Source organism: Lepidochelys olivacea (genome assembly GCF_965140295.1).
Source record: "Lepidochelys olivacea isolate rLepOli2 genome assembly, chromosome: 14".
Classification (NCBI taxonomy): Eukaryota; Metazoa; Chordata; order Testudines; family Cheloniidae; genus Lepidochelys; species Lepidochelys olivacea.
The window spans coordinates 36,541,998-36,555,434 of record NC_140424.1 but is presented as its reverse complement, the minus strand read 5'-3'; the positions used below and the strand labels follow the sequence as shown (position 1 = coordinate 36,555,434).

Sequence of the window (13,437 nt, the reverse complement as noted above, 5' to 3'; positions counted from 1 at the left end):
TGTATTCTGCTAAAAATATGAAGGGAACAGTAAGGAAATTAGTAGCTCAGAGCTTGTGTTAACATCATTTGAAGGAGTGTTATAGAAAAAAATAAGAGTTATTTTAACAGGGGAAAGTGATGTTGTATGTTAAAAGGCTGGCTTAGAAATTTCCAGTGATTATTTTCTGATTCCTAACACCCTGACTCTGCCTAGACAGGAAAGCAAGGGAAATGTGATCATCAGTCAATAGATGTTTCTGACATGAAAAGGGGACATGTGGCTATTTGTAGTTAGCTCAAAAAAAACTGTAAGGGGACTGTAGCCCCCTTACTAACATTCAGTGGGGGTGTTTTACTTGCTAGCACCCAGTACTAAAGGGGGAAGGGTCGATGGGAAATCAGGACCCTGAGACTGACAGTCCCCAGGAACAATGGGGAGAGACCAATGCTTCAGGTCAACCTGAATGACAGGGCGGGCAGGCTAATCAGGGAATCAGGAGGCCAGGGAAGTCCCGTCCTCCTCCGGGTGAGCTGGAATTGCATGGGTCAGACAGAGTGGGGCCAAGCTAAGGAGAAAGCAGTAGCCCAAGCTGAGCTGGGGAGCAGAGCTGTGCCAGATCCAGAGGGACCAGAAAAGAATCCCAGAGAGAGCAGACCCTGTGCTGGGAGCAGAGCTGCAGCCCCAAAGCCAGAGGCACAGCCCAGGCAGAGCAGACTTGCCCTGGGAGCAGAGCTGCAGCAACCAGAGCCAGAGCGGGCAGAAAAGCAGCCCAGGAAGCAGGTCAGTGCTGGGAGCAGAGTCACAGAAGCAGCCTGTAGAGCAGACCTGTCCTGGGAGGAGAGCTGTAGTAACCAGAGCCAGAGAAGCAGCCCAGGGAGCTGAATGCAGAGCACAGCCGTGCTGAGGCAGAGTGGGGCTGGGGCTGGAGCAGTCCGGAGCCGGGTGTGGTGAGCAGCTGGGGAGAGTGGGGGGGAACCTGGGCAGCAGGTCCAGCACAGTTTGATTGATATCTGAGCCAGGAGGCTCTGCAGGCCAGACTCAGAGAGGGGTTGGTAACCCTGACAGGGCGGGGGCAATGCTGGGAAGAAGGGCCCTGCCACCTAGAGCCTGAGAGTGTGTGGCCACCACCAGAGCAAGTGTCCAACCCACAGCATCCCTGCAGCACGGCCAGGGCCTCAGAAGGAGGCCTGGGACCTACAGGGAACAGACTGTGAACTGCCCTGACATTCCAGAGACACTGTTTGTGACGTTCCCTGCCACAGAGTGGGATGATGTGTTTCCTTTAACCTTTCCCATTTTTCCTTATTCTTTTTAAAATTAGTTGTTGATTTAAATGACTTGTATTTGCTTTAAATTGTATGTAATGATCAGTGGGTCAGGGAAGTGCCCAGTGCAGACAGAGTACCCCGGAGTGGGGACACCCTAGCCCCTGTCCTAGGTGACCACAGCACGGTTGGGTGTCAAGCCCCCCAGGAATCCTGGGCCCAGCCTTGTTGGGGTTATGAGGACTCTGCCAGACAGAAGAGTGGAAGGGGAGTCCTCAAGGACAGGGAGGCCTCTGGATAGAGGAAGTGGGAGCGAGGACTCAGATCCTTTCGCTAGCCCACTTCACCGGGGTAGTGCAGAAGCCAGGAAAGTTCCAAGCAGGGGAAATGTGATCATCAGTCAATAGATGTTTCTGACATGAAAAGGAGATATGATGCTATTTGTAGTTAGCTCAAAAGAAACGAAAGAGGGAGAAACTGCTGGCTGGGAGCTAAATATGCAGGACCAAGTGTTGGGATTAATCATAGAATATCAGGGTTGGAAGGGACCTCAGCAGATCATCTAGTCCAACCCCCTGCTCAAAGCAGGACTAAGCCCCAATTTTTGCCCCAGATCCCTAAATGGATCCCTCAAGGATTGAGCTCACAACTCTGGGTTTAGCAGGCCAATGCTCAAACCACTGAGCTATCCTTCCCCCCAAAAAGATGTGTCAGAAGTGGGATTTGAACCCATGCCTCTATACAGAGGCCAGAATACCCAGGAGAGGGGAAGATAGAGCCTTGAGTCTGGCGTCTTAGACTACTCGGCCATCCTGACACTAGGATTCTTCTAAGCTCCCAAATGATGGTCTACTTTTTCCCTCAAAGTGCAGGCAAATCTCCGCCTTTAGGGTCTTGTATCTTGAAGGAAAACACAGAGAGAGTTGGTGCCTAGATCTAGAACAGAACAACCTTGGAGATACAAAACAAAGATTAAATATCCATATGTACTGACCTAGAAGGATAATGGACAGTAGAGATTCTCTGCTCACAAAAGGTCTGGTATAACCCACATTATTAGGAGGGTTTTTTTTAAAATATATATATATTGTATCCCTGGTTTTCAAAAGGACAGAACACTGCATGGCTGGCGTTCCTTTTTTTGGAACACAGGATTGAACTGATCTCTGTGTTTGGTGTCAGAACATACCATAGAGAAAAAGGAACCTTTGAATTATTTTGGCTTCCTCTGCAGAACTGGGACAAGGGCAGAAGGCATGTCCTACACCAATAACAATTTACTGTAAGTGCAGATACTGGTGGTCTTTAGTCCTTCTCCCATTCTGTCTCTGTGACTCCCCAACAAGTGGGTGGAGTTGGACTGATGGGCTCAGAACAGAACATTCATGGAGGATCCATGTGTTGAGTTCTCTAGGACGATTCTATCAGGGGATGAGGTTGGATTCCCCAGCCCCAGATGGCCTTTGGCTCTGTACTCTCAGATCCCAAAGACCATAGGGGATCTGAAAGAAGACAGGGTCTTCTGCAGAGAGGACATGTACCTGCATCCTGATTCTGATCCATCCCTCTGTCTCCATGAATGGATTGTTTCAAGGATGAGTTCCCTGGCACACAGTGCTCAGTGGAAGTTAACTCTCCATTTTTTTCCCCCAGCAGAACTTCAAGGTGGACAATGCCTATCCTCCTGGTCTCCATTGTATCCCTACCCCACTTCTCCTCAGGTGTGTATTCCCAGCTCCAGGGTGGGGACTGACTCCCTGGCATGCAGGAAGGCTGGGATCTGCAGAAAGAGGACCATTCAAATGGTTAGTTCTTTCCGGGCGATCTAGGAATCAACTCACATACAGTATGTCTTCACTGCAGAGTTAGTCCAGGTGGTTGGTGCTTGGGTTTTAGCCTAGTCACATGGCAAATCTGTACCCAAATGACTGTGTCCACACTCAACTGTGTGTCTGGGAGAATGGCCCATGGTTCTTTGGCTGTAGTAAGCTGAGTCACTCAGTGATTCTTTCCCCATGAATTTCCAGTGGGCAGGATTGAATTGTGCGGGTCCTTTTGGGAACATGTGGGGAGGGGGAATGTGAGAAGGAGTTATAGGACTCTGACCACTCAAGTGGTTTAGCCCAGCGGTTTTCAACCAGGGGGCCGTGAGCAGGTTTCAGGGGGGCCGCAAAGCAGGGCCAGTGTTAGACTTGCTGGGGCCCAGGACAGAAAGCTGAAGCCTCGCAGTGTGGGGCTGAAACCCAGGGCTTCCAGCCCTGCCACCTGGGGCTAAAGCCAAAGCCTAAGCAACTTAGCTTTATGGGGACCCCTGTGGCATGGGGCCCTGGGCAATTGCCCTGCTTGCTACCCCCTAATGCCAGCCCCATCCCTGGTCTTCATCCCCAGTCCTCCCCCTCCCACCCAGCGCCTCCTGCACACCACTGAATAACTGTTCCATGGTATGCAGGAGGTGCTGGGGGGGAAAGGGGGGGTGGCTTGGCTGCCGGTGGGTGCTAAGCACCCACTCATTTTTTTTCTGTGGGTGCTCAAGCCCTGGAGCACCCACGGAGTCAGCGCCTATGAACTGGAGTTCTACTAACCCTGGCCTTACACGGCAGTGTAGACATACATAGAGTTAACTTATCTGTGTTTGGGAAGCACAGTGCTGGAAAGGAGGGTGAGGCTCATGATTACTCAGGTGCAAGGTGTGTGGGGGAAAGCATTGTTCCAGGGAAACAATATCCCCACCCCCACCCCAGGGACTGAATAACCTGTGACCATTGGTTCAAACAGAATTATTTTGTATGTAGAGCTGTGGTGGATCTTGTGAGAAGGCAGGCGGAGACCTTGAGACGGCAGACGCTCGGACTTAAGTTTGCCAGCAGGCTGCTTGGCTGGATATCGCATGGTAAGAGATTCCCCCAATAAGATTTGAATTGCATTTGACTTTTCTACATAAAGTGTTCATCATCTTTCTTTCTTCTTCCTATGCTGGGCTCCAGCTAACACCTGTAGCTTTCGTTAGGCCTGTTTAAAGAATATAAACTGCACAAGATTCACCCTCTAAAATCAGTGAAAGCAGAACACGGGTCCAACTGTTCTGAGTTGCTTTTATACCAAAGGTCAAGACACACCTTTATTACAGAAGGTGATGTTTCATAGGCAGCTACTTAAGTACAGGATCAGCTAGGGTGTTCTACATGAGCCTGCTTAGCTCAGTTGGTAAAGCATAGGACTTCTAATATAAAGTTTGTAGCACTTAGCCCTGTGTTGGGTGGAAGGTATTTAATCATTTCCAGCTCAATACAAATTTTCAAATGGGCTGCACCCCCAACATTTTGCACATTCATGCACTTGCCTGTCTTTGGTCTTATAAATGTGTCCTGGTGACAGGTCATTTGCTGGCAGGTCCTGTCGTCCCCTCCAATAGTAGAAGCTTAGACTAGTAATTTCTAGGGTAGTCAAAATCCCTTCTTTGGTAGTAGATCCAGAGAAAGAGGAAACCTGTGGTTCTAGCAAGTCCTTTGTCTTGCATGAAGTCCAGTAACTCATAAGAGAACATTGTTTTCTACTTGTAGCATGGAGTTCAGCAGCTACATTATTGGCACTGAAGGTGGCTTTTGTGTTTGCTTCAGGGCTTGGAGCTCAGCCAAAGGGAACAGGGGGTGTTTATCATAAGAGATGACTGAATAGAAAAGTAAAGATGATTCAAGCCAGGGCACTTATGGGCCCTGGGAAGATGGATTACAAAACAGGGAGGGCCAGATCCTTAGTTGACCTAAACAAATTTAGGATCATTGACTTCAAAGGAGCTATGCTGATTTACAGCACTGAGGACCTGAGCCAGAAGAGCGCACCCATCTGTGTATTTTCTGCCCTATGTGCTCATGACTATATTCATTTCTTTCTTTCTTTCTCTCAAATGAAACATACCAGCAAACTTCCCAGTATTAGTTTAAAAGGAAAATATGAAAAACAGATTTACTCCCAATCTAACTCTAGATCTTCTCTCTATCAGGCTAAAAAAATTCTAGTCCCTGAAATATCTCATCATATTACTCTGACCAGTTTTGCTGACCTACTCTGGACCTTTTCCAAGCCAAGAATAAATCCCTCCAGTGAAGGAATCTGTAGGTGAAACTCTATATCTTGTGCTATGCTGAAGGTCAGACTAGAATGATCACAATCATCCCTTCTCACCTTAAAATCTGAATCTCAGCTACATCTTTCTTAAAGGGAGCTGATCAGAATGAGACATGTGGGCCCAGATTATATTTGTCAGCAGCATTTTATTATGGTTTGTTGGCTGATTTGCGATTGGGATAGAGCTCCAAAAGAAAAATAGCCATTGTTGCAAAAATTGTCCACGGATTGTTAATTACATTCATGTGGTCACAGCCTCAGTTTCAAGCCTATTCAAAAAGATGGTTAATGAAAGAAAATATAAAGGCAGACAGGTCCGGCTATTGTGTGTGTTCCTTGGAGGCTTCCTTCACAACCTTTTTTGGAAATGTGATGACCACTCAGTTTTTTTCTTGGGGGAAGTCAGAAGGTCCCTGGAGCAGGCAATTTGTACTCTTTACTGTAAAGCAATTTTAAAACTCACTTTTCCCACCCTACAATAGGGCAGGCACCGCATAAGCCGACAGGATCAGAGAAAGCAAGACTGAAACTCTGCTCCAACACAGCCAGTTCTGGAGATATCCCTGGTGGTGTTCTGCTGAAGCACACTCAGGCTGTCTGGTTCATCTTGCCTCTTTCTCTGCTGACATGAAGGTTTTTTTCGTGGGACTTGCCACTCTCTTGTGTTTTGCAGGAGGTAAGTCCAGGACAAAAGTTGAATTAAATTGAATTTTTAAAAGAACAACATCCAGATGCTAGAACAGAATTCAGATATGAATTTCCAATGGGTTGGTTATTAGACACTGCAGTACAAGGGTTTGTTTAGCTTATAAAGAAAGGCTAGTCCATTGGCTTGGGTTCAGTTCCATGTTCTCTCCATGCCTTAGCCCCAGTTCTTCAACAGTATTTAGGTGTCTTATTCCCATTGTTTTCATTTTCTTTCTTTGATTGATTCCAATACCTTTTGAGCAGGGCATAAATTCTCATACAGTATTTCCCAGAGCCCCCATTCTCCCCCCTCCCCTCCCCACAGATTTGGGGCTCCGGGTTTCAGTCGTGGAGCAGGGTCAGGGGTGACAGATTCTTCCTAAAAGTGTGTGTGATTGGGGTCCACAATGCCTTGCCCACTCCAGGGCCCCCCACCCTTACCCCTGAGCCCTGCCGGGGACCCCAGGCCCCTCCACCTGCCTTCTTAGTGGCATATCTTCGAATAGAGTTAGGCTGTCTCTTTCTGTCACCCACCCCTCTATTCCCTTTTCTATTATTATTATTATTATTATTATTCAACTCCCGGCCAATGTCTCCACCCCCCGGACTCCCTGCCCAGGGCAGATGGAGAGTCTGCAGCTGCTCATGTGGCTCTTATCCCAACCCAGCTTTGGCTTCTGGCCTGGCCTAGGGGCTGGGCTTCAGGGAGAAGAGGAGGGGCGGGGGCCAGGGCGAAAAGTGGACAAGCCATGGCCCCTTGGCCCACCCCATTCTGGCACCCCTGAGCAGGTATCTTGGGGCTTTAGCCTCGTGAGTGTGCCAAGGTTTGGGGCTTCTGTGGCACTCCAGGACTCGGGGCTTTAGTCCCTGGGGGCATGCCAGGGCTCAGGGCTTCAGCTCCACAGGAAGCGCCAGGGCTCAGGCCTTGAAAATATTTACCAAAGCTCTACTCCGGAGAGCTCTGGCAGAATCTAATCCCTGCCTTGGAGGCTCCGGGTCGTAGGGCTGGTCTACACTGAACAGTCCACAGCCCTGAGAGATGTAGTTAAGCCAACTGAACCCCTGGTTTAGACGGTGGAAGACCCAGCTATAGAGCTTGTCTACACTTAAAATGCTACACTGGTGCCACGGCAGCTGTGCCACGGTAGTGCTTCAGTGCAGACACTACCTACGCCAACGAGAGGGGTTCTCCCAAAGGTAATCCACCTCCCTGAGAGGCGGAAGCTAGGTCGCCCTGAGAATTCTTCTGTTGACCCAGCGCTGTCTACATTGTCTTAACAACGCTCCTCTGAAGTGTGGATATCTCACACCCCTGTTCAAAGATATTGGAATCACTCAAAGAAACCAATTGAAAACAATTGGAATAAAACACCTAAAGATTAATCTTTCAATAAAGATTATGCCCTGGGATGAAACCTCCAGGAATACATCCAACCAAAACTGGCAACCCTAGTTAGTGTAGACCAGGCCCTTGTCTCTCTAGGCTTATTTCCCATTGGTAAAACAGCACTTCCCTGCCTTGTATGGGTGTTGTGAGGATAAATGAATTAAAGACTTGAGGTACTAAGACAGTATGGTAACAGGGCCCGTATAAATTCCTAAGATATCTAGAGAGAGAGCTGTAAGATATATGACCGGGACCAACAAACTGATGACACCCTTAATGCGTCCCCCTAGTGGACGAAGTGTGAAATGCTGTCTACACCCACACCAACTATTGTTTTTCTTTGGAGCAGTACTAGGGCTTGTGCTGTGGGTCTGCTCCTACACCCACTGACTTCAATAGCCAATGCTCCATTATGCCACCCCACTCACTGTCAGATGAAGCCCTGAGTTGTTTCTTCTGTTTATCTGACGTAGCGGAGGCTCTGCGCTGCAATGTCTGCAAACGCAAGTTTCTACTCTTTGGATGCGTTCAGGGATCAGGTGAAACGACGTGTGGATGGAGGGAGAGATGTGTGAACATTAAAGCTTCTCTTGGTATGTACGGATTTCAAGGACCACTGACATCGAACTGTGTACTTATAGTGGGGTTATCCCAGTAGCAAAAGTTGTGCAGCCACAGACTTGATGGACAGGGCAGCAACAGTCAGACTGGGATATGGGGAGGGGGAAAGTTGAAAGAAAGCAGTAATTGCTTTCTTCGCAAGCATTGCCCACAACGCCAAATTCAATCCACAATCTCAGACTCAACGGAAATACTCATGGCACACTGATGTCATGGTTCATGACTCGGCCTTCTAAGTGTGATAATAACAACAACATCAATTGTGCATGAAGTAGAGCCCATTGGTGTATTTTTTGCAGGCCTGAGGTCTTGCTGTGTCACTTAGAAGTCACTTGTGTTTCCGTGCTTTCTGCTACACACAGTTGTCTGGGACTGTGTGTAGCAGAGCTGGTCAAAATATTTATTTTTAATTGCAGAAGGTGTTGCTGGTGCAGGAGTATTCTAGATCAGTGGCTCTGAACCTTTCCAGAGTACTGTACCCCTTTCAGGAGGTTGATTTGTCTTGCATACCCCCAAGTTCCACTTCACTTAAAAACTACTTGCTTGCAAAATCAGACATAAAAATACAAACGTGTCACAGCCACTATTACTGAAAAATTGCTGACTTTCTCATTTTTACCATATAATTATTAAATAAATGAATATAAATATTATACTTACATTTCAGTGTATAATATATACAGTAATATAAATAAGTCATTGTCTGTATGAAATTTTAGTCTGTACTAACTTCACTAGTGCTTTTTATGTAGCCTGTTGCAAAACTAGGCAAATATCTAGATGAGTTGATGTACCCTCTGGGAGACCTCTGTTTACCCCTGGGGTACGCGTATCCCTCATTGAGATCCACTATTCGAGAGAGAGTTTGATGGACAGATGGTGGTTGTCGAAGTTGTGGAAGCTTGAAAGCTTGTGTCAGGGCCGTCCCTAGCCATTTTGGTGCCCTAAGCACCCCCCGCTGCAGGGGTGTGTGTGTGGCCCCAGGCCTCCGCAGGGGAGCAGGAGCAGGCTGGGGGGCAGGGGGGAAACCGCCCCCCAGCAAGAGCCGGCAGAGCAGAGCAGGTTGAGGCTGGGTCGTTCCACTTCCTGCTGCCCAGTGAGTGCAGGGCAGGCCCGACCCCATACTCACGGGGCGGTGGGAAGTGGAGTGACCCAGCCCCAGCTCACTCTGCTCTGCTCCCCTGGGTCCCAGCTTTGGGGCTTGGGGGGCAGGGGGAATTGGCCCCCAGCATTTACCGGCGAGAAGGCTGGGAGCCGGTGGCACAGAGCGGCCTGGGGCTGGGTCGCTCCACGTATCGCTGCCAGGTGAGTGCAGGCCCAACCCCTACTGCAGTCCTCATGGGAAGGGGTGGAGTCTGGGGGGGGGCATGTTGGGGTGGAGCAGGGGCGGGAAGAGGCGGGGTGGGGGCAGAGCAGGGGCGGGGGTTTTGGGGAAGGGGTGGAGCAGGGGCTGGAGCCCAATGCAGCTGCGTACTTTGCGTATGGGTAAGGATGGCCCTGGCTTGTGTCTTTCACCAACAGAAGTTGGTCCAATAAAAGATATTACCTCATCCACCTTCTTGCTTTAATATCCTGGGACCAACACAGGCGTAACAACATCGCAAATAACAATTTTTAATCTGTCACTTTTCACTGAAGAATTTTCAAATGCTATTTATTTTTTTAAAAGATTAGTTTCCTTTTCTCTTTTTCTCTCTCTAAATCCAGAGTTGTTCTGTTTTTGTTTTTTAAGGATTCAGAGATCATATATATTCACAATCCCAAAGTCAGTAAAACTACTCACAGCAAAATGGAACTACTCATACCATATATATAGGTATCTCATCCGGTGAGTAAAATTGACAATACAGAAATATGTACGATGAAAACAACAACCAAAATGTGGAAAAATTACTGAACAACCAACAGGCTTCCCCCCCCACAAACACCCATTTCTTTTCTTCTCTTTAGCTCTATCAGAAATCTTCAGAAAGTGAGAAAGGTAAATAAACATGTCCATGAAAAAATTCATTTTTTTTAAATGGATCTAACATTTCAATGACATTTTGTTCTCTTGGAGAATTGAGGCTCAGCTCTGCTGTGTGGCGTAAAGTGAGAACAACATTTTGCTCCCTAAATCCCTTGGAGATTCTTGAATAGGAGATGCTACAGAAGCACCCAGTGGTATTTGCCAGTGAGGGGTGTGCACAAGGGGGGGGCAAAGGAGTGCACCCCCCCAAATCTCCATGTGTTCCTGCAGCTCATGGAGGGAGGAAGCAGCAGGGCGGCTGGCTGCCAGCTGAGATCCTCCTCCTCCTATAGCTGCTGCTTCTCCTTCCCTGCTGTTGGAGTCCTACATGTTGCCGCTGCCTCCAGCCAGCTCCGGACTCACCTCAGCGGGGATCTGGAAAGCAGGGATGGGAGCCCAGCAGCAGGGAAGGAGAAGCAGCAGCTGTAGGGGGAGGTGGAGCTCAGCTGGCAGCCAGCCGCCCTGCTGCTTCCTCCCTCCCTGGGCTGCAGGAAGTGCCACTGCCAGAGGGACCCGTTGCCTCCTGGCTGCTGGGCGTCCCCTCCAGAGGTGGGGGGAGAAAAGGGGGAGAGGGTCGTGCAAACCTTTCATTTGTGTGTGTGTTTAATGCGCCCCTCCAAAAGTATTCACATTTAAATTCCCGGGCCCCACCCTGTTGCCACTCATTAAGTATAAGAGTCCCACCAACATCTTCTTTGGCATATGGTACCACCAGGCACTGTTTGCATCAGAAAAAGATGATGCATGGAGTCATGCAGTGAGGTAGCTTTGCCTGCGCTCATCAATGTCACCAAGGCCAGGAGGGATTGTTGTGATCATCTAGCCTGACCTGTCCCCAAATAATTCCTAGAGCAGTTCTTTTAGAAAATCATCCAAACTTGATTTAAAAATTGCCAGAGATGGAGAATTCCTCATGACCCTTGTTGTTCCAATGGGTAATTACTCTCACTATTAACATTTTTTGCCTTATTTCCAGACTGAATTTATCTAGCTTCAATTTCCAGCCATTGGATGGTGTTAGACCAGTGGTTCTCAACCAGGGGTACATGTACCTCCTGGGGCTATGCAGAGGTTTTCCAGGGGGTACATCAGCTCATCTAGATATTTGCCTAGTTTTACAACAAGCTACATAAAAAACCTAGCGAAGTCAGGACAATCTAAAATTTCATACAGACCATGACTTGTTTATACAGCTCTACGTACTATACACTAAAATGTAAGTACAATATTTACATCCCAACTACTTTATTTTATAATCATATGGTAAAAACGAGGAAGTCAGCAATTTTCCAGTAATAATGTGCTATGACACTGTTGTATTTTTATGTCTGATTTTGTAAGCGAGTTGTTTTCAGGTAAGGTGAAACTTGGGGGTAGGCAAGACAAATCAGCCTCCTGAAAGGGGTTCAGTAGTCTGGAAATGTTGAGAGCCGCTGTGTTAGACTTTTCTCTGCTAGATGGAAGAGCCCATTATCAAATATTTGTTCCCCATGTAGGTACTTAGACTGTAATCTAATCTGCCTTCCTCTGAACTCCCTGTTCTGCAGTATCCTCAGTGATATGGGGTAATGAGTGCAGCACACAGCCTGCACCACGGGTATATAATAATGTCTCCCAGCTGATCATAGCAAGCTGTGCCTGAGTGGATGTATGTTTTTCTAACCATGCCCCTTTTCTGTCTCTCTCCTCAGGGAAATTACCTCTCTACTACCAGCTGAACTGCACCTCGGTGCAAAATTGCGGCAAGGTGAGGGCACCCGACAAATCTCACCTTACTTATGACTACACCTGCTGCAACACTGATTTCTGCAATTGAGCTGGAGGGGAGGAAGGTTGAGAGGGGTGGGGGTCAGTGTCACTGAATCAGTTCAGCTCTTACATTTGCTGTCTCTCTTCTTCTGCAGTGCAGGGAAGGGGAACAGATCATGAGCCTTTTTTTCTGTTTCTTTTAAATCCAGATTATAATTCTTTTAAGATTCAGAGATATTTCCATTCTTCCTGGAAAATACCTGCTTTCCTGTTGTCTTTAAAGCAGGGATCATGTCTCAGAGTGATGAAGCTTGGGGTAAAATGCTCGAAAGTGTCACTGTCAGATGCCTAATGTGGAGTATTGGAAACCGTGTTCAAAATGACACGCTGTCACTTTGTGTGAGGGGGTTGCCTGGCCCTGCAGCCAGGCTAGGGGGCTCTGAGGGAAACATGTGATCTGGGTGTGGTGAGATGCGCCTCTTTGGTTGTAGCCTGCTTTGTCTCTCTCTGTTTCAGAGTTCTTTTGTGTCTTATCATTCAGAATTCTAAGAAATCAATTTGTGTTACGTTGCAACCTTCCAGCAAGAGTATTTATGTTCTGATCCTTCTTCTCCGTGTGTATGCCATGAATATAACACCTAAGTCCCACTAACTTTCCATTTTACTCATAATCATTTTTCTTAGTTCCAAAGTCATAGGGCCTTTAGGAATCCATGATCCACTGAAGTCAATGGGACTGAACTCATGTAACTGACAGTAGAACCTGGCCATGTGTCTATATTTCTTCTCCAGCTGGTCTTATTTATCGAGGTCTAAACTTGGCGCTTCTGATGCTGTAATGGCTGCTTAGCACACTGATCAGAGTCATCTCGCTGTTGCCTTGTACTCCCCCCCATCTATTGGTTGTATCCACTTGTGGTGTCTCCTTCCTAAATTTAGATGGTAAGTGCTTCAGGGCAGGGCCTGTTATGTGCGTGTACAGCGTCTAGCACAATGGGACCTGGACCCCTGACTGGGGCCTCTGGGCACTAGTACAGTAAAAATAAACAATAATAACAACATGATCTCTGTATTATGACAGGAGGCAAACAGATTTTTGGAGCTGGAGAGCTTAAATCAACAAGAATATTCCGCTTAATTTACTGTCTATTTAGATTGTGTGCTCATGATTTAGGACTATCTGTTGCTTTGCTTCTGCGTAGTGTGCTGCAAAATAGGGTCTGGATCTCAGGTGCTACTGCAATATACATAATAATAATAATAATGATCATCTTTCAAGGAAGCCAGCCATGTGTATTTAAACTGCTAAATAAATCCTTCAAATGTGAAATCACTTCAGTGTTCTGTAATTCATTTTCACCCTATGTAAAACAGGGATAACATACCTACCATGCCAGGGGTTTGGAGGCTAAATCCATTAATGTTTATAGACCACATCAGGATTCCCCATTGGAGAAGTGCCAAACATGACAGGTGGTATTGTATGAAACTGGAAGGCAAAACAGTTTAAAAATGGAAAGTCAATAAGAAAATATTTTAAACATAATCCATAGCTCGCCTGTGGAACTCAGTGCCACAAAGTGTCACTGAGGTCAAAAGCTTATAAAAAGGAT

General features: G+C 47.3%; 1 long non-coding RNA gene across 3 annotated transcripts; it reads left to right on the top strand.

Moving 5' to 3' along the window:
• The first annotated feature begins 513 nt into the window (after positions 1-513).
• LOC311530656 lies at positions 514-13,157 on the top strand. 3 transcript variants are annotated; one of them, XR_014714037.1, is made up of 6 exons: positions 514-762; positions 2,904-2,968; positions 4,040-4,137; positions 5,855-6,048; positions 7,920-8,039; positions 11,767-13,157. It is a non-coding gene; the product is annotated as an uncharacterized lncRNA (long non-coding RNA). The 3 variants fall into 3 exon arrangements; XR_014714038.1 differs by having other exon boundaries at positions 2,904-3,052; XR_014714039.1 differs by having other exon boundaries at positions 2,901-3,052.
• The last annotated feature ends 280 nt before the right edge of the window (positions 13,158-13,437 follow it).